Genomic DNA, 20,532 nt, shown 5'->3' with positions numbered 1-20,532 from the left:
AATACTGTCTTTGATGCTTTCCTTTCTTCCTTGCCACCGATCCTCACTGCTTTCTCCCTCCCGTTGCCCTCAGCATCCACACCCAGCCCAGTGAAAACCATGCCCCCAACTCACTCACTCTGAAACCTCGCCCAGCTCGCTTACAATCTCATTCTGAAACCACCCTGAGCTCCCTCCAAACTCACACTAAAACACACCCCCAGCTCCCTCATAAACTCATTCAAGAACCTCCCCCCGACTCCCCCCTCACAAAATCTAAAACCCCCCTCAGCTCCCTCACAACCTCTAAAACCCCCCTCAGCTCCCTCACAAACACATTCAAGAACCTCCCCTCAACTCTCTCCCTCACAAACTCTAAAGCCCCCCTCAGCTCCCTCACAAACTCTAAAAACTCCCTCACTTTCCTCTCACACTCACTCTGAAACCCCCAGCTCCCTCACAAACTTATTCAAGAACCTCCCCTCAACTCCCTCCCTCACAACTCTAAAACCCCCTTCAGCTCCCTCACAAACTCTCTCTGGAAACCCGCCCTCAGCTCCCTCATAAATTCACTCTAAAAACACCTGTACCGCCCCCCTCCCCCCCCCCCCCCCCCCCCAGGTGCACTTGTCACTACTCAGATGCCGCAACTCAACTACTCCCTCACCTTTTCTTTTAATACCCTTGTTAGTACAGAATCACTCAACCGCTCTCACTTCTGATGCTCCTGCAGAATACTTACAAGCATTACTTCTGTTCATTCGATACAATGTGATGTGACCATAATGTGAAGTCAGAAATGCTGTGACCACATCCTGCAATAAGTGATAGGTTATGACAGTATGTTGTGTTGCATAGTGCAACTATATCTTGTGTGACACTATGCAGTTTGACCATGTTACAGTATCCTGTTGTGTGACACAGTGTGACAGTAGCCTTGTGTGACAGTCGTTTGTTGTGTGACAGTGTGATTGTCCCACGTATGACAGTATGACAGACCCCTGTTGTGTGACAGTCCCCTGCTGTGTGACACAATGTGACCAGTCCTCTGTTGTGTGACCAGTCCCCTGCTGTGACACATTGTGACAGTCCCCTGTTGTGTGACACAGTGTGACCAGTCCCTGTTGTGTGACCAGTCCCCTGTTGTGTGACACAATGTGACAGTCCCCTGTTGTCTGACAGCCCCCTGTTGTCCGACACAATGTGACCAGACCCCTGTTATGTAACACAATGTGACCAGTCCCCTGTTGCGTGTCCCGTATCCTGCTGCATGACACAATGTGACCAGTGCCCCGTTGTGTAACACAATGAGGCCAGTCCCCTGTTGTTACCACAGTGTGACCAGTCCCCTGTTGTGTGATGAGTCTCCTGTTGTGTGCCACAATATGACCTGTCCCCTGTTGTGTGACAGTCCCGTGTGTGTGACACAATGTGACCAGGCCCCTGTTGTGTGACTAGTCCTTTGTTGTGTGATGCAGTTTGAAGTGTACCTTCTGCTACATTGTGACCATTTACAGTTCTATATAAGATATTGTAATCCATATCTGGTTGTGTGTCATGATGTGACTGTATCTGGTCATTCGCCAGTGATAATGGGAACCTGAGTCTGATTCTGGCACTGTTGATGATACCTGTGAACTGGTGTTCAATTTCAGCCTTTTGTTATGGGTTAGTATGGTGTATTGACATGAGTTTGGCTTCAGAGAGTGCCCTCTTTTTTGGTATGCTGATGTTGTGAATGTGAGTGGCAAGCATAATAATATGTTGAGGGAGAGCGTGGTGATAAAAGTGTTGAATGTTAGGCCATGAGGTGACTGCTAACCTGCACCAAGAGGAGCTATATGGAGTAAATAGTTCACTTGTAGCTTTGGCCGAGATTAGATCAGGGTCTTCAACATCAGGCCTGCAGGCATGAAATGCAAAGTTTAGCTTAATGTCTTCATTTTCCTAGTTGTTAATTATGAGTAACTGTACAAATTTGAAATAAGAATGTGGATAGCTGGAGAATGAACATATTTCAGAACTTCACTGGCTAAAGCTTCTTTTAGACTTAGATAAAAGGTAGTGACGGCTCTTTATTACACTGCTGTGTAAGCTCCATTTTACCTTGGATAGTAAGCTGGGGAGAAGCAGCGTGTCCTGTGCAGCAGAGATGCCGTGACTGCATTTCAGTGGGAACTGACAGGATTAGCTCCAACTAGCTGCTCCTCTATCAGCAAAAAATACAGAGCTGAGGAACCACTGTTCAGATGGGAAGGGTCAAGTGAGCACCCTCAGTCAGTGCAGTAACAGCACAGGAGTAAGTACACAGGGGGTTGCTATTTATAGTTTTTCTTGGGCGATGGGTGATACTGGCAAGGCCATATTTCTTGTCTCCTACTATGTCAGCTATGGCTCAGTTGTATCACTCTCACCACAAAGTTGGAAGGTGCAGACACTTGAGGACATAATCTCGGCTGACACTCCAGTGCAGCACTTGAAGGAGTGCTGTCCTGTCGAAGGTGCTGTTCATCAGATGAGACATTCAACTGAAACCCCGTCTACTCTCTGAGGTGGGCACGTAAGATCCCACAGTACAATTGGAAGAAGACCAGGATGGGAGGGGGAGTGTTCTCCCTGGTGTTCTGGCCAATATTTATCCCTCAACTAGCACCTAAACATAGACTATTTGGTCATCAGCACATTGCCATTTGTGGGATCTTGCTGTGCTCAAATTGGCTGCCATGTTTCCTACATTATAACAGTGACTAATTTCAAAATGAGTTCATCGGCTCTAAAATGCTTTGGGAATGTCTTTCTTTTTGCCTCTTACTGTACCTGTACCTGTCCGATTATTGGAAACATTTATCACGCTGTGTCTGCTATAAATTAACTTTTTATTGATTAAGTCTTCTGATCCAGAGGCATTGGGCTCCAGCTTTAGGAGACTTGAGATGCCAGGACTTTGGAGAGTTGAACATAACTCAGGTGATGTTCCTGAAGGAAGGTTCTGGGTATTGGGGATGCTCAGTAACTATTCACTGGGATCAGAGAAAGGATCCTGTGGCATTTTACAAGCTGGTGTGAACTTGGGGTTTCTTTTGTGAACTGGAATTTTGTGAATATCTGAATTCTCCCAAGAGTTCTCCAAAAGACCCATACAGACTAGCTTTGTCCCCTGGTTCATTGTATTGAGTCAACTTGTCTCACCTCGGGAGAGTGGGGTGGGTGGTCACTGGGTGGGTGGTGGGGTACATTGGTGTGGAGTACTACTTTTGGCTGCTATGTCCTGGTTTGTGGAGAGAGACATTGCCCGGGGTCCCTGCTCCTGATAACCTTTCAGTGCAGGTGTGTAGTCATTGGGTCGGAGCAGGACTGGGCTTAAATGTGATGCTATCTATGGTTGAACAGCTGCTGACCCACTTGAAAGGCTACTGGTGTCCATAGAGGTATATCCCAGCAGAGCAGTGGGGCTGATAAGGGGATAAGAAACCAGACACAACCACAAAGTTATATTTTCCAAGTGACCAGAATGTGAAGCAGTACGAAACCAGAGAAAATTAGCACCAGTTTGTATTGTAATCCATTCTGGAACTGTGGGCTGAGATGGCAACACTGACATTTATTGCCCATACTTAGTTTCCCTGAGAAACTGGTGGTGATCTTTCTCCTTGAGTTGCTATAGAGTTTGGGTAGGTCACATCAGAGGGCAGCTAAGAATCAAACCACATTGCTGTGGGTTTGGAGTCACATATAGGCCAGATCAGGCAAGGGCAGCAGATTTCCTTTGCTGAAGGACATTAGTGAACAACAGCGCAACAGCTTCTTGATCATTTTTACTGAGACAATCTTTTTATTTCCAGATTTTATAATCTGAATTTAATTTCTCAAAATGAAGGGGTGGGATGCAAACTCACGTTTCTCTGGATTATTAGTCCAGTCATAGTAAGCAGTAAAAGTACAGATCCTCTGGACGGAGCACACAGTGTGTGCACGGCCTCCTCAGAATGCTCAGGCAGCCTATTACTGCTCAGTGGCTGGCCTCTGGCAAACCGAGAGTTAAGTGGGAGGGCTTCAGTTGGGGCTTATTTAGCTGGCTGACTAGGCTAGTGCCTGTTCCATCTGTCAGTGACTGGGTGAGTGCAAGTTCAGGAACTGCTACTCAGGCAGCTGTTTCCTGAACCAAAGTGCGGGGAGGGAGTTAGTCCCACAAACAACAGGTTGGGGGGTGGCGGGGGTGGGGGTGTGAAGGTGGAAAACCCCAGGAGTGAGGGGAAACGAAGAAAAGCTTTAAACGAGGTAGGCATCTCTTCAGAAGAGTTTAAAAATGTCCTTCCGTACATTACACCAGCTTCCTGTGCAACACGGCGGTTGTTGTTAAACACAGGAGGCTACGATGCCTGTGGTATATGCTTGCTGTGTCAATGGATGCCTGCTGCTCCCTCAGCCGGCTGCAACCAGCTCAGTCCTTGTGAGGCTGAGGAGTTCTTTCCTGCTCTGTTGCTTTTCCCTATTTGGGGCGATGGGGGGGAAGGGAGAAGAGTGGGTGTTCAGCAGAGGCAGACTGAATTAACCCTAGGAGGACTGGCAGGATGGAGCAGTATCCAGAGAAAAAGATCAGAAGGGTGTAGAGTGCTGCCGTTTCCAGTGTGTCGGCCCGTTACATGAAGCCAAGTCTCCATCCTGTTCCTCGGTGCTGCTATAATCGCGGGTCAGCAGAATTCCCTCTAAAGTCTCAAGGACATGGTACTCAGTGGTTGCAGCTGGAGCAGGGTTAACACAGCAGCCAACCTGTGGGGGTGAGATGTAGGCGGGGTGGTGGGGGTGTGTTGGCGGAGAGGGAAGCTGAAAGGTCACTAATTGTGACATGTAGGCCAGGAGCTTCAGACAGAATACCCTTTGTTAACGGGGATGTGAGTGCTCAGTGCTGCTCTCCTGCCTGTATGAGTGGAAGGACTGTTGGTAGCAGCAGTGACTCCTGCTTTCCATGATCAAGATTGACTGAAATACTAATCCATACTCAAAGCAGAATTTGGATTGATGTGTAAAGCCTTGGTGGTTTTGCTGCAACAACAGCACCATCAGTTTAACCACACCATAGCTTTTCATTGTTCTGTGTGTGTGTGTAGGTCTAAGCTTGGCCTTGTATCTTTATTTGCGTGCCTGGGTTGTTTTCCCCCCAGAGTGTGTGTGTCATGCTATGCTCAGTCCTGTGTTTATGTGTCACTGTTCTTGAGTATTGGTGGCACAGGTTCTTTGTTTCCATCTTGGGGCTGTCCTGTTTGTCTGTCACATTGTGCTTTGCCCTGTTTATGTAGGGCTGCATTCTGTCCTGCATTAGTGTCTTGCGCTGTTCTCGGTCCCTGTATTGATTTCTTTCATGCTGTACTCAGTCCTGTGACACTGTGTTTCACCCCGTGCTCGGTCCTGCGTTTCGCCTCACCCCGTGCTCGATCCTGTGTTGGTGTTTAGGGTCTGTGATTGGTCCTGTGTTATGCTTTGTATATATAGTTTTGAGGTCTCGGTTTGAGGAGATGAGCTAAATTGTTTCAATGCAGTGATCTTTATTTTCAAATGCAGTGAATGTTTAATCTATGATTCATTTGCCCTTGCGAGGTGTATGTTTTGAGCATTTGGGCTCTCCTGGTTGATGCTGTTTTAAATGGTTAGCTGTACATTTTGTTCCATTTCCCAATGCTTGAATTCCTAAATTGTGCGGATTAGACCAGAAGATTTCCAACTAATCCTGACCAAGAGGTGACCATACAGTTAGAACAGGCTGCACAGAACAGTTCCCTTACATTTAAAATAAAACAACATTGTTGAAATCTTACGCTTGATAATTTGAGTAGTTTGAGTGTTCGCAGTAGACGGCAACTCCAACATTGCAGCACTGCCTCAGTACTGCACTGGGAGGGTTGGTCTAGATTATGAGCTTAAATCTGTGGATTGGGGCTTGAAACCACGACTTTCTGTCTTTGAGACAAGAGTACCATCTACTGAGCTATGGCTGCCTTGATGCCTCTAATTTGGTCACTCTTGCCTCTGAGTCACTGTTGCAGGTGCCGTCTTTCGGATGAGGTGTTAAACTGAGGCCCCAGGTGGGTGTAAAAGATGCCTGAGCACGATGTGAAGAACAGTGAAATTCTCCCGGTGTCCTGGTCGATACATATCCCTCAACCAACATCACTGGAACAGTTGATCCATTTGTGGGAGCTTGCTGTGTGCAAATTGGCTGCTGTATTTCCTACTTAGAGAAGAGAAGGTTGAGAGGACATTTGATAGAGGTGTTCAAAATCATGAGTGGTCTGGACAGAATAGATAGGGCGAAACTGTTCCCATTTGCAGAAGGGTCGAGAACCGGAGGTCACCGATTTAAGGTGAATGGCAAAAGAACCAAACTTGACATAAGGGAAAAACCTTTTTACGCAATCTGTGGTTAGGATCTTCAGTGCACTGTCTGAGAGTGTGGTGGAGGCAGATTCAATTGTGGCATTCAAAAGGGAATTGGATAATTACCTGAAGAGAAAAAATTTGTCGGGCTACCGGGAAAGGGCAGGGGAGTGGGACTAACTGAGTTGCTCTTGCAGAGAGTCTGCAAGGACATGAAAGTCCTTCTTCTGGGCTGTAACCATTTTATGATTCTACATTACAGTAGTGACTACATTTCAGATGTACATCAGCAGCTGTAAAACGCTTTGGGACATCCTGAGGTCGTGAGAAGCACAATTTTTCTTCCAAGTGTCAGTACAAAAGTCAGATGCCAGCATTAGTCAGATGCATTGTAAAGCTCTATATTACTCAAACACCAGAGCAGACAAACACTGACATTTTCAACAACACCTAATCTCTGCTTAATTTGGTGTCCATTGTGGGCAGTTTTAATGCCGTGGCCTATGAAGAAATGTGTTGAAGCCATGCATTTTGTAGAAATCAGTTGCATTCACACAGGCTAAGCCTCCCAGACAATGCAAGGATCATTTAATTTTACATAAGAAGCCCATGTGAAGGGCTAAACCAGCAGATTGTGGACACTGTCACAGTTGAAAGAGCAGAAGAGAAGACAACGTCAGTTGGAAACCAATATTCCGTGACCCCAAATTTGAGGTGTAAAAAGCTGGAAATTTGCATGTGGGAGGAGAGACTGACGGTGGTGAAAATTTCCAAAGATTTGAGAACTTGGAAAGCAGTGAGTTAGAGTAGAACATAGTGCAGTGAGTCTTGGCTTCAACAGTGAAGGATGCAATGGAGAGAGAAAGCAAGCAGGATACTATCATTGTAGGTTAGGAGGTCCAGTAAGCACTGTCCCTAATAATGTTGGTAAAAATGGAAAAGCGGGAGTGAGAAAGGGTGACAGAGAGTGAGGATGTAGGTGTGAGAATGAATGTCTCATCAGACAATAAGCTTTCCTGTGGACCAAACCAGGAGAGCTGATCGAAGAACTGCCCCAAATATTCATGACTTGGACAGAATTTGGTTTTTAGTGGGGTTTACCGGTTGTTGAGAGGAAAGGAGAAGGAAAGCAAGTTCCTCGGAAGTAGACTTCTCGACAGATAAGGTTGAGGAGCTAGATTTGAGAGTAGAGGAGATGGTGAGGCCTTGAATGTGGACAGATGAAGTGTACAGCATTCAGATGTAAAAGGTAGGAGTAGCTGAGAACACTAATTCAGCCACTGCACTCCACAAAGACTGAGGATTGTGTGCACCAGGGGTGTGAGATTTGAAGAAAATTAAATGGAGTCATCAACAGAAGGGTGGAGAGGCGTTGGATGATAGGTGTAGAGCAGCTGATTGCTTTGCAGAGACAACACAGGAGTGAAAGCAGTTCAGGTGATTCCGAGTAAATGGGAGAAAAAATGTCAGAAGGTTAGCCATCAACTAGAACACAGACAGTGACTTGAGGGAAAACTGGATAGCCATGATAGCCATGAACATAGCTTTTCCTATGGTAACTGTTTGAAAGTGCATGGTGCCACAATTGGTGAGATGTCTTTCTGATGTCTGGGGTGGCTCATCTGTTAAAGAGCAGAGGTTTGAAGGTCTGTAATGTGGGCCAGCAGATCACCTGTGGTATATCGATATCAAAAAACATCAGTGATCATGAATTAGGTTAGAGATGAAGAATGACTTCAGCATTAATAGCAACTTCCATAAGTAGAAGTACAGATGTAAGGGCAATGGCTGGAAGGACGATAAGCGTCAAATTTGTGAGAGGATGGACACAGGCAAATTACTAGAGAGGAGTAAAGGTCAACTGGAAGTGATGAAAATGGTTAGGGGTCAGTTTGTTATGAATTCTCAGAGACCGCCCCAGTTGTCTGGTTGCAGTTGCCTATAAGGACTGATTTATAGAATATACTTTGATGCAAGGGTGTTCAGCAAGAAGCAAGCATCAAACTGTGGTGAAAATAACTGGCATTAGGGAAACAGGTATATGGTAAGAGGATGGGAGATAGGACGGTTGAGGAGATTCGGTGAATTGATATGCATCTGAAGAATAGAGAACAAAGTGTGGTGGTTCATGGAGAGCTATCAGTAGAACCTGGTTGCTAGTGGAGCCTATAAAGATCAGTATTGGGGTTGCTATTTATACCTTTCAGTAAATGAATTTTTAGTAAATTGTATCTATTTCTGCATCAGTTTATTATTTTATCTGTAAATAAATCTGTAATTGTTTAGCCTGGACACAGTGGCCTGGCGGTGTGGAATTTTCCCCAGGTGAGGAAACATGGTGGGCATCCCATGTGTTCTCCACTGAGAAGTTTCCCATGGTCAGGTTAATTGGTAGAACTAGGTTATGCTAACCCAACAGTCAGGTTAATTGTTAGAGCTGTTTTATGTTAACTCAAAACAGCAGAGGATGAAGTTTTTTTTATTCATTCATGGGATGTGGGTGTCACTGGCTATGCCAGCATTTATTGCCCATCCCTAATTGCCCATGAGAAGGTGGTGGTGAGCTGCCTTCTTGAACCGCTGCAGTCCGTGTGAGGTAGGTACACCCACAGTGCTGTTAGGAAGGGAGTTCCAGGATTTTGACCCAGTGACAGTGAAGGAACGGCGATATAGTTCCAAGTCAGGATGGTGTGTGACTTGGACGGGAACTTGCAGGTGGTGATCCCATGCATCTGCTGCTCTTGTCCTTCGAGGTGGTAGAGGTCGCAGGTTTGGAAGGTGCTGTCGAAGGAGGCTTGGTGCGTTGCTGCAGTGCATCTTATAGATGGTACACATTGCTGCCACTGTGCGTCGGTGGTGGAGGGTGTGAATGTTTGTGGATGGTGTGCCAATCAGGCGGGCTGCTTTGTTCTGGATGGTGTCAAGCTTCTTCAGTGTTGTTGGAGCTGCACCCATCCAGGCAAGCACAGAGTATTCCGTCACACTCCTGACTTGTGCCTTGTAGATGTTGGACAGGCCTTAGGGAGTCAGGAGGTGAGTTACTCACCACAGGATTCTTAGCCTCTGACCTGCTCTTATAGCCACAGTATTTATGTGGCTACTCCAGTTCAGTTTCTGGTCAATGGTAGCCCCTAAGATGTTGATTGTGGGGGATTCAGCGATGGTAATGCCATTGAATGTCAAGGGGAGATGGTTAGATTCTCTCTTGTTGGAGATGGTCATTGCCTGGCACTTGTGTGGCGCAAATGTTACTTGCCACTTATCAGCCCAAGCCTGGATACTGTCCAGGTCTTGTTGCATTTCGACACGGACTGCTTCAGTATTTGAGGAGTCGCAAATGGTGCTGAACATTGTGCAATCATCAGCGAACATCCCCACTTCTGACCTTATGATTGAAGGAAGGTCATTGATGAAGCAGCTGAAGATGGTTGGGCCGAGGACACTACCCTGAGGAACTCCTTCAGTGATGTCCTGGAGCTCAGATGATTGACCTCCAACAACCACAACCATCTTCCTTTGTGCTAGGTATGACTCCAACCAGCAGAACGTTTTCCCTCTGATTCCCATTGACTCCAGTTTTGCTAGGGCTCCTTGATGCCATACTCTGTCAAATGCTGCCTTGATGTTATGGGCAGTCACTCTCACCTCACCTCTTGAGTTCAGCTCTTTCGTCCAAGGTTTGAACCAAGGCTGTAATGAGGTCAGGAACTGAGTGGCCCTGGCGGAACCCAAACTGAGCATCACTGAGCAGGTTATTGCTAAGCAAGTGCTGCTTGATGGCACTGTCAATGACACCTTCCATCACTTTACTGATGATTGAGAGTGGACTGATGGGGCGGTAATTGGCCGGGTTGGACTTGTCCTGCTTTTTGTGTACAGGACATACCTGGGCAATTTTCCACATTGCCGGGTAGATGCCAGTGTTGTAGCTATACTGGAACAGCTTGGCTAGGGGTGTGGCAAGTTCTAGAGCACAGGTCTTCAGCACTATTGCCGAATATTGTCAGGACCCATAGCCTTTGCAGTATCCAGTGCCTTCAGTCGTTTCTTGATATCACGCGGGGTGAATCGAATTGGCTGAAGTCTGGCATCTGTAATGCTGGGGACTTCAGGAGGGTGCCGAGATGGATCATCAACTTGGCACCTCTGGCTGAAGATTGTTGCAAATACTTCAGCCTTATCTTTCGCACTGATTTGCTGGGCTCCCCCATCATTGAGGATGGGGATATTTGTAGAGGCACCTCCTCCAGTTAGTTGTTTAATTGTCCACCACCATTCACGACTGGATGTGGCAGGACTGCAGAGCTTAGATCTGATCCGTTGGTTATGGGATCGCTTAGCTCTGTCTATTGCATGCTGCTTATGCAGTTTGGCATGCAAGTAGTCCTGGGTTGTAGCTTCACCAGGTTGACACCTCATTTTGAGGTATGCCTGGTGCTGCTCCTGGCATGCCCTCCTGCACTCATCATTGAACCAGGGTTGGTCTCCTGGCTTAATGGTAATGGTAGAGTGGGGGATATGCCGGGCCATGAGGTTTCAGATTGTGGTTGAGTACAATTCTGCTGCTGCTGATGGCCCACAGCGCCTCCTGGATGCCCAGTTTTGCATTGCTAGATCTGTTCAAAATCTATCCCATTTAGCACGGCGATAGTGCCACACAACACGATGGACGGTATCCTCAATGTGAAGGCGGGATTTCATCTCCACAGGGACTGTGCGGTGGTCACTCCTACCAATACAGTCATGGACAGAAACATCTGCGGCAGGCAGATTGGTCAGGCCAAGGTCAAGTATGTTTTTCCCTCGTGTTGGTTCCCCCACCACCTGCTGCAGACCCAGTCTAGCAGCTATGTCCTTTCGGACTCGGCCAGCTCGGTCAGTAGTGGTGCTACCGAGCCACTCTTGCTGATGGACATTGAAGTCCCCCACCCAGAGTACATTTTGTGCCCTTGCCACCCTCAGTGCTTCCTTCAAGTGGTGTTCAACATGGAGGAGTACTGGCTCATCAGCTGAGGGAGGGCGGTAGGTGATAATGAGTAGGAGGTTACCTTGCCCATGTTTGACCTGATGCCATGAGACTTCATGGGGTCCGGAGTCAATGTTGAGGTCAACTCCCTCCTTACTGTAGACCACTGTCTCCCCACCTCTGCTGGGTCTGTCCTGCCGATTTGACAGGACGTACCCAGAGATAGTGATTGCAGTGTCTGGGACATTGTCTGTACGGTATGATTCCGTCAGTATGACTATGTCAGGCTGTTGCTTGACTAGTCTGTGGGACAGCTCTCCCAACTTTGGCACAAGCCCCCAGCTGTTAGTAAGGAGGACTTTGCAGGATTGACAGGGCTGGGTTTCCCGTGTTCGTTTCCGGTACCTAGATCGATGCCGGGTGGTCCGTCCAGTTTCATTCCTTTTTATTGACTTCGTAGTGGTTCGGTACAACTGAGTGGCTTGCTCGACCATTTCAGAGGGCATGTAACAGTCAACCACATTGCTGTGGGTCTGGAGTCACGTAAGCCAGACCAGGTAAGGACAGCAGATTTCCTTCCCCAAAGGACATTAGTGAAGGTGGGTTTTTATGGCCATCATTAGACTAGCTTTTAATTCCAGATTTATTAATTAAATTCAAATTTCACCTTCTGCTGTGATGGGATTCAAACCCATGTCTCCAGATCAATACCCTGGGTCTCTGGGTTACTAGTCCAGTGATAATACCACTACACCACCGCCTACCCTAAATGTGGGCTTCAGTTCCACAGCCTGTCTACCGAAGGTTGTCATGCTGTTTACATGAGTAAAGGTGTGGGAGAGAGGCCCGAACTTTAACACTGGGGTATGCGTGGGCTTTGCGACGAGGTGTCACTGCTGATGGACAGCACTGATATTGTCAAGAATAATGGATTCAGCATGGTGAAGTTGCAGCCGATGGAATGGATTCTGTTTGTGACAAATAGTTGTGAAGAGGTGTCATGGTTTGCAGTGCGATAGAGACAGCAAATGAACTTAGGGAGATGGAGCAACGATGCTGTTCAGCTTCAGGAGGTAGAAGTCAGGGAATTCTCTACCTCACCACTACCCCTCTTAATCCTCCACTGCCTTTGATTTCTCACACTATTTGTCCAACATCCATTACTGAATAAGCAGAAATTTCCTCCAGATAAATTTTGGGATGAGCAAAGGCTTTGTCTTTAGACCCCACGACAAACTCCTAGCCACCAACTCCATCCCTCTCCCTGGTAACTGTCTGAGGCTGAACCCAACTGTTTACAATCTTGTCGTATTTAATCCCAGGAGAATCGCATATCCATGTCATCACTAAGACCACGTATTTCCACCTACATAGCATTGTATGACTCTGCCCAGCCTCAGCTTATCTGCTGCTGAAATGCTCATCCGTGCCCTTGTTACCTCTGGACCTGCTCTCCTGTGCAGTGACCCATTGTCCATCTTCCATAAATATGAGCTCATCTAAAACTCTGCTGCCTAATTTGCACCAGGTCCCGTTCACCCATCACACCTGTGCTCGCTGCGATACATTGGCTCCCGTTTAACAACCCCTTGATTTTTCAAATTCTCATCCTTGTTTTCAAATCTCTCCATGGCCTCTCCCTCCTTATCTCTGTACCCTCCTCTAGCCTTTCAACCCTCCAAGATACCTGCACTCCACCAATTCTGCCCTCCTGCGCAGCCCCAATTTCCGTTGCTTCACCATTGCTGGCCGTGCCTTCAGCTGCCAAATACCTAAGCTCTAAATCTCACCACCTGGCTACCTCTACTCCTTTAAGACACTGCTTAAAACCTACCCCTTTAACCAAGCTTTTAGTCATCTGACCTTATATCTCCTCATGTGGTTCCGTGTCCAATTTTGTTTGCCATATCTGTGAAGCATCTTGGAATGTTTTGCTGTGTTAAAGGTGCTATACATGTTGTTGAAATGAGCTTGGGTACATCAGAACAAACCTGTCACTTGTGACTGAATGGGTAACGCTCTTGCTTCTGAGTCAGAAGGTTGTGGGTTCAAGTTCCACTCCAGAGACTTGAGCCCATAATCTCAGGATTGCTGCAGATTCGGAGGTACTGTCATTCAGAGGAATTGAGGCCCTAACTGCTCTTTCATATGGAAGTAAAAGATCCCATGGTACTATTTTGAAGAAGGGCAGGGGTCTCCTGGCCAGTATTTATCCCCCAAACAGCATCATTCATAGAATCTTACAGCACAGAAGAAGTCCATTTAGCCCATCATGCCTGTGCTGGCTCTTTGAAAGAGCTATCCAGTTTAGTCCCACACCTCACATTTTCCCTATAACTGTTACTGAAATAGATTATCTGGTCATTATCACGTTGTTGTTTGTGGGAGATTGCTGTGCTCAAATTGGCTGCCACATTTCCTGCAATAGAGACTACACTTCAAAAATACTTCACTGGCAGTAAAGCATTTGGGACGTCCTGAGGCTCCAGCCATAAGATCTAAAGTTGGAATAGAAAGTGTAAGAGGAAAATTGGAATCAACCAGCCGTGAATCTTGAGTTTCAGAGAGAGAGCAGTAAATGAGGGTGAGGATGGCTGGAGATGAAAACGGCCAGAATGAAGGTGACTGGGAGTTCAGAATAAAGTGGAAAGAGGAAGAAGCAGATGCGGCTGAGGTAGTTTCAGGTTTCTCATAAGATTCTGGGCTGCACTTGCCATATCTGTGACAATAGAAAAAGAAAAAAAGGTAAAGAGAGCTAACATTAGCATAATCCCCCACCCCTCCCAAAACAGATTGCATAGTAAAGACCTATTCATTCACAAACTAGCAAGTCTGGAATTTTTTTTCAAAATTATTCTTTATTCATAAAAATCTGTTTAAAAAAATGCATTACAAAACAGTTCAAACTTGATGTTTTAGAAAGTGCAACACAGATCAGACTCCTTCGATACAGAACATGAGTTTCCTCACAACTCTTGCCATTCCATTTTACATTCAATGAACATTTGCATTACACAGCAAAAGCATATTTGGTGCATACAGCCCGAGGGGTTTTACACGGGTTCCAGACCCTCTATATACTATGGCGGGAGGACCTTAGACAGCCTTTCCCTATTGAGCCTTTACAGCGGCTGCCACAAGCTTTAATGTATCCCTCAGCACGTAGTCCTGGACCTTGGAATGTGCCAGTCTGCAACACTCGGTCGTGGACTGCTCTTTGCACTGGAAGACTAGCAGGTTTCTGGCAGGACAGTTTACCGAGCTGCTGTCAATAGAGTCAGGCCCCTGACATCCAGTTGCTGCGTTATGACCACAGTAAAGTAGGAGTACTACTACTAGAAAAGATTGGATGCCCACCAAAGCTACTAAGTATCATCACCTCATTCCATGACGATATGAAAGGCACAATTCAACATGGTGGCTCCTCATCAGACCCCTTTCCTATCCTGAGTGGGGTGAAACAGGGTTGTGTTCTCGCACTCACACTTTTTGGGATTTTCTTCTCCCTGCTGCTTTCACATGCGTTCAAGTCCTCTGAAGAAGGAAGTTTCCTCCACACAAGATCAGGGGCAGGTTGTTCAACCTTGCCCGTCGAAGAGCAAAGTCCAAAGTACGGAAAGTCCTCATCAGGGAACTCCTCTTTGCTGACGATGCTGCTTTAACATCTCACACTGAAGAGTGCCTGCAGAGTCTCATCGACAGGTTTGCGGCTGCCTGCAATGAATTTGGCCTAACCATCAGCCTCAAGAAAATGAACATCATGGGGCAGGACGTCAGAAATGCTGCATCCATCAATATTGGCGACCACGCTCTGGAAGTGGTTCAAGAGTTCACCTACCTAGGCTCAACTATCACCAGTAACCTGTCTCTAGATGCGGAAATCAACAAGCGTATGGGAAAGGCTTCCACTGCTATGTCCAGACTGGCCAAGAGAGTGTGGGAAAATGGCGCACTGACACGGAACACAAAAGTCTGAGTGTATCAGGCCTGTGTCCTCAGTACCTTGCTCTATGACAGCGAGGCCTGGACAACGTATGTCAGCCAAGAGCGACATCTCAATTCATTCCATCTTCGCTGCCTCCGGAGAATACTTGGTATCAGGTGGCAGGACCGTATCTCCAACACAGAAGTCCTCGAGGCGGCCAACATCCCCAGCTTATACACACTACTGAGTCAGCGGCGCTTGAGATGGCTTGGCCATGTGAGCCGCATGGAAGATGGCAGGATCCCCAAAGACACATTGTACAGCGAGCTCGCCACTGGTATCAGACCCACCGGCCGTCCATGTCTCCGCTTTAAAGACGTCTGCAAACGCGACATGAAATCCTGTGACATTGATCACAAGTCGTGGGAGTCAGTTGCCAGCGTTCGCCAGAGCTGGCGGGCAGCCATAAAGACGGGGCTAAAGTGTGGCGAGTCGAAGAGACTTAGTAGTTGGCAGCAAAAAAGACAGAGGCGCAAGGGGAGAGCCAACTGTGTAACAGCCCTGACAAACAAATTTCTCTGCAGCACCTGTGGAAGAGCCTGTCACTCCAGAATTGGCCTTTATAGCCACTCCAGGCGCTGCTTCACAAACCACTGACCACCTCCAGGCGCTTATCCATTGTCTCTCGAGATAAGGAGGCCAAAGAAAGTAGGAGTAGCCCTCATAACTCCTCGAGCATCGATGGAACGGTAAGCTGAGTTAAAACTGCAAACTAATACAGAACAAGAGAGCATGGAGAAAATCTGGGCTCAGCGTTCCAGTGAAATAATAAGACCATGTGTGGCTCAGATTTGGAGGTGCTTCCTCATCAAGTCCAGAAACATGCACAGCCATCTACTGTCCCTCAAACACTCCCTGGGCAGGTGCAGCACGGGGTTAGATACAGAGTAAAGCTCACTCTACACTGTCCCAGCAAATATTCCCAGACCGGGTGCAGAGTCATAGAATGGTTACAGCACAGAAGGAGGCCATTCGGCCTGTCAATGTTTATGCCCGCTCTCTGGAAGAACAGCTCATCTAGTCCCACTCCCCAGCCTTTTCCCCATAAAGCTCTGTGAGGTTTCTTTTAGCTTCAAATAATTATCCAGTTCTCTTTTGAAAGCCATGATTGAATCTGCCTCTAGCACACTCTCAGGCAGTGCATTCCAGATCCTAACCACTCGCTGTGGAAAAATCGTTTTTCCTCATGCCGTTGCTTCTTTTGCCAAACACCTTAAATCGGTTCTGGATCCTTCTGCCAATGGGAATAGTTTCTCCCTATCTGCTTTGTCCAGACCTCTCATGATTTTGAACCCCAGTGTCAAATTCTTTAATCTTTTCTTCTTCAAGGAGAAGAGCCCCAGGTTCTCCAACCTGGCCCCTTAACTGAAATTCCTCATCCCTGGAACCATTCTCATGAATCTTCTCTGCACTCTCTCTAATGTCTTCACATCCTTCCTAAAGTGTGGTGCCCAGAACTGAACACAATACTCCAGTTGAGGCTAAACCAGTGTTTTATCAAAGTTCAGCATAACCTCCATGCTTTTGTACTCTGTGCCCCTATTTGTAAAGCCCAGGATCCTGTATGCTTTATTAACCGCTTTCTCAACTTGCCCTGCCACCTCAGTGATTTGTGCACATATTACCCTGAGGTCTCTCTGACCCTGCACCCCCTTTAGAATTGTACCGTTTATTTAAATTGCCTCTCCTCATTCTTCCTACCAAAATGAATCACGTCACACTTCTCTGCATTAAATTTCATCTTTATTAATATAGATCAAAAAAAGCAGTGGTCCTAACACCGACCCCTGGGGAACTCCACTATATATCTTCCTCCAGTCCAAAAAACAACTGTTCACCAATACTCTGTTTCCTGTCACTCAGCGAACTTCATATCCCTTTTATTCCATGGGCTTTAACATAGCTGACAAGCCTGTTATGTGGCACTTGATTAAATGCCTTTTTGAAGTCCATATATACCACATCAACTGCATGACCCTCATTAACTCTCTGTTACCTCATTTAAAAAAACTCAAGCAAGTTAGTTAAACATGATTTGCCCATAAATCCGTGCTGTCTTCATTAATCCACATTTGTCGGAGTGACTGTTAATTTTGTTCCGAATTATTGTTTCTCTTTCTTACTACCGAGGTTAAACTGACTGGCCTGTAGTTGCTGGGCTTGCCCTTGGACCTTTTTTTGACCAAAGGTGTAATATTTGCAATTCTTCAGTCCTCTGACACCACCCCTGTATCTCAGGAGGATTGGAAGATTATGGCCAGTGCCTCTGCAATTTCCACCCTTACTTCCCTCAGTATCCTCGGATGTCTCACTCTGCCCTGTTGACTTATCAACTTTAAGCGCAGCTAACCTATCTAATACATCCTCTTTATCAATTTTTAGCCCATCCAGCGTCTCAACTACTTCCTCTTTCATTATGACTTGGGCAGCATCTTCTTCCTTAGAACATAGAACATTACAGCGCAGTACAGGCCCTTCAGCCCTCGATGTTGCGCCGACCTGTAAAGACAGATGCAGAGTACTCATTTAGTACCTCTGCCATGCCCCCTGCCTTCATGCATAAATCCCCTTTTTGGTCCCTACATGGCCCCATTCCTTATTTTACCACCTTTTTACTATTTATATGCCTATAAAAAAGTTTTGGATTCCCTTTTATGTTAGCTGCCAACCTCTTCTCATAATCTCTCTTCTCTGCTCTTATCTCTTTTTTTTACTTCGCCTCTGAACTTTCTATTTTCAGCCTGGTTCTCAAATATATTATCCATCGGTCGTATGCACCTTTTTTTGCTTTATCTTACTGTCTATCACTGTCGTCATTCAGGGAGCTTTGGGTTTGTTTGTCCTACCTTTCCCCCTTGTGGGAATGTACCTTGACTGTACCTAAACCAACTCCTCTTTGAAGGCAGCCCATTGTTCCGTTACAGTTTTGCCTGCCAATTTTGGATTCCAGTTTACCTGGGCCAGATCTGTTCTCACCCCATTGAAGTTGGCCCTCCACCAATTAATTATTTTTACTCTGGATTTCTTCTTTTCCATAGCTAACCTAAATCTTATGATACTATAATCACTGTCCCCTTAATGTTCCCCTACATGCACATGATCCACTCAACCCACCTCATTCCCCAGATCCAGATCCAGCAGTGCCTCCTTCCTCGTTGGGCTGATCTAGAAAATTCTCTTGAACACACTTCATAAACTCTTTCCCTTCTCTGCCCTTTACACTACAGGTTCGATATCCGAAAACTGGAATTGTCCAAAAACTGGACATTTTTGAAAATAGTCAAAATCCATTTTATAGAACAGGGCCCTCTGGAGGCAAGACTAAAGAACAACTAAGCTGGTCAAGCAGTTCATCAATGAACCTGTGGTTACTTTTATGCTCACTGAACTTATCCTTAGAGTGTTATTTAAATGTTTAAACCACTATTCAGTTGTAGCAAGATATGGAGTTTTATTTTGTGACAGTTTTATTACTGAATACAATTCTGGACCATTGAATTTTTTTGGGTCAAGGATACTTTTTTTATTCATTCACCAAAACATTATTATTTATTCTTTTTCATACTTTATTTCATGTACAGGTATATCTTAGTCATTGATTTTGGCCTAGGATAGGTTACTGATTTTCTTGTCCAAAATCCGGAATCTGGCAGGGTCTTGGTCCCGAGGGTGCTGGATTTTGGGTATCAGACCTGTATTACTATCTCAGTCTATATTAGGATAATTAAAGTCCCCTATTATAACTACCCAATAGTTCTTGCACCTCTCTGTAATTTCCTTGCAAATTTGTTCCTCTGTATCTTTCCCACTAGACGCTGGCCAATAGAATACGCGCAGTAGTGTAATGATACCTCTGTTTCTTAGCTCTGATCAAACAGATTCTGTCCTTGACCCCTTCAGGACATCATCTCTCTCCAGCACTGTAATGTTCTCCTTAATCAGTGCCGCTACCCCTCCTCCTTTCTTTGCTTCCCTATCTTTCTTGAACACCTTGTATCCAGGAATATTTAGTTCTCAGTCCAGTCCTTCTCTTTTTTTAACCAGGTCTCTGTTATTGCCACGACATACATTCCACATGGCTATCAGCATCTGCACCAACCTTATTTACCACACTATGTGCATTCACAGCACAGGTTAGATACAGAGTAAAGCTCTCTCTACACTGTCTTATAGGACTCTCCCAGGGCAGGTGCAGCATGGATTAGTTTCAGGGTGGATCTCTGTGGAATCCCAGACATGGAAAATTACTTCCAATTGCGGCGCTGTGTTTTTGTCCCACTTCCCACAACACTAATCCTTGCTGTTCCTTCCAGTTAATTTTCGAACTGTAACCAGGTACAACATCGGTTGAAACTGCTGCAGCCCTTTTCACTCGGGGCCCTTAACGGCCAGCACAGTGAAGATCCATTTCTCCCTTTAGTCTGGAATGGATTAGAGCCCAGGTCCCAGATGTGAATGAGCCTTACAAAAACCCATTTCAATAACACTGGCAATGTTTACAACAACAACTTGCATTTTCATAGAGCCTTTAATATAGCAAAACATCCCAAGTTGCTTCATAGGAGCGTTAACAGATAAAATTTGGATAGGTATTAATCGTCTTAAAGGAGTTGGGAGGTGAAGAGGTTTAGGGAGGGTATTACAGGACTTGGGGGCCTTGGCAGCTGAAAGCACTACCGCAAATGGTGGAGCATTTAAAATCAGAGATGCGCAATAGGCCAGAATTTGAGGAGTGCAAATATCTGAGGGTTGTAGGGCTGGAGGAGATTACAGAGATAGGGAGGGGTGAAGCTGTGGAGGGATTTGAAAACAAGGATGAGAATTTTAAAATCGAGGTATTGCAGGTCAGTAGTTTAGTTATGAACCAGTAAAAATATACAAAGACCGTTTCCAGAACTTATTAACAGCTTGAATTGAAGGGAATAGCATATGTTCCTATGTGTACATGGCACAGCTCTTCTATTATAGTTTGGTCGGTGACTATTTGTTACATATGCATTTTTTTTAATGATGCTGAAGGCCACACTGGTTGTGGGATCATTTCCCAGTAATAATCCTGATTCTGTAGGAGGTTTGCACAACAGTCACTACCGACGCCTCACCATTCCCAACCTGTCAAGTGCCCATACCATAGAGTGCCCGTAGTCATTGAGTTATACAGCACAGAAACAGGCCCTTCGGCCCATGGTGTTTGTGCCGGCCATCCAGCACCCAACTATCCTAATCCCAT

At 46.0% G+C, this 20,532-nt stretch overlaps 1 protein-coding gene across 8 annotated transcripts in view; it reads left to right on the top strand.

The window, feature by feature from the left end:
* The window catches only part of LOC137366689 (roquin-1-like), a 132,863-nt gene that overhangs the window by 30,601 nt on the left and 81,730 nt on the right, over positions 1-20,532 (top strand). Inside the window, exon 1 of one of the 8 annotated variants that reach the window (XM_068028364.1) lies at positions 4,169-4,257. The exons of the other annotated variants lie outside the window; for them this stretch is intronic. The gene's annotated coding sequence lies outside the window, so the exon portion shown is untranslated. Of the gene's footprint in view, positions 1-4,168; positions 4,258-20,532 lie in introns of those variants that run through there. 8 annotated transcript variants of the gene reach the window in all.

The sequence above is a fragment of the Heterodontus francisci genome, unplaced genomic scaffold, assembly GCF_036365525.1.
Source record: "Heterodontus francisci isolate sHetFra1 unplaced genomic scaffold, sHetFra1.hap1 HAP1_SCAFFOLD_1127, whole genome shotgun sequence".
NCBI classification, from domain to species: domain Eukaryota; kingdom Metazoa; phylum Chordata; class Chondrichthyes; order Heterodontiformes; family Heterodontidae; genus Heterodontus; species Heterodontus francisci.
This window is presented reverse-complemented; position numbering and strand designations above follow the sequence as displayed.